At 21.6% G+C, this 999-nt stretch overlaps 1 protein-coding gene across 1 annotated transcript in view; it reads left to right on the top strand.

Moving 5' to 3' along the window:
• Nucleotides 1–999, top strand: part of EMH_0020090 (ubiquitin carboxyl-terminal hydrolase isozyme L5, putative) — a gene marked incomplete at both ends in the record, with an annotated part of 7,125 nt that overhangs the window by 3,268 nt on the left and 2,858 nt on the right. The window lies entirely within an intron of this gene.

Genomic DNA, 999 nt, shown 5'->3' with positions numbered 1-999 from the left:
TATATATATATATATATATATATATATATATATATGTATATATATATATATATATATATATATATACAGCTAAATTTATATTCTTTTGGGGTGTATATACACCTCATTTATTATACTGAGGTGTATATACAGCTCATTTAATTTGCTTTTGGTTTATTTGTTTATATAAATATATTTATTTATATAAATATATTTATTTATATAAATATATTTGTTTATATAAATAGCTGAGGTGTACATACACCTGAATTTTGTATTAAGAAGCACAGCAGCAGTAAATATACAGTTTCGTTTGTTTATTTATTTAATTTATTTATTTATTATTTTATTTATTTATTATTTAGTTTATTTATTTATTATTTTATTTATTTATTTATTATTTTATTTATTTATTTATTATACAAGCAACAGCATCGGTTGGTGGTAGCAGCAGAGCTGCCTATACACCCCAGCAGTGCAGAACCTATCGCCGCTATTTCATCACTTTTTGCGTAAAAAAATAAAAAAAAAAAGAAAAAAAGAAAACAAAATATAAAAATAAATTAAAATAAATTAAAATAAATTAAAATAAAATAAAAATAAACAAAAAAAAACGAAGAAGCTGCATACTAATAAAGGGCCCCCCTCTGTACTTTTTTGTGTTTTCTTTGTTTATAAATTTTTGTTTTTTATTTTATTTTATTTTAATTAATTTATTTATAAATATAAAAATAAATATAAAAATAAATAAAAAAATAATTAAATTTATTATAAATATATTTTTTTTATTTCTACACTCAGAACAAAGACACGCTCTTTCTCTAGCAGCCCCGAGGCTGCTGCTGCTGCTGCTGCTGCTGCTGCTGCAGCTGCTGCTGCTGCGCTTGTTTTTTTCTTTTTTTTATTTCTTTTTGTTATATTTAAATTTTATTTTATTTATTTTATTTTAATTTACAACAAAAACACATTAAAAACAGCAGAGTGATGATACAAAGCGGCGAACACAAGTATTAAGTAATA

The sequence above is a fragment of the Eimeria mitis genome, genomic scaffold (assembly GCF_000499745.2).
Source record: "Eimeria mitis Houghton genomic scaffold, Emh_scaff697, whole genome shotgun sequence".
Taxonomy (NCBI): domain Eukaryota; phylum Apicomplexa; class Conoidasida; order Eucoccidiorida; family Eimeriidae; genus Eimeria; species Eimeria mitis.
The sequence above is the reverse complement of the archived record's forward strand: the minus strand, read 5'-3'. Positions and strand labels throughout refer to the sequence as shown.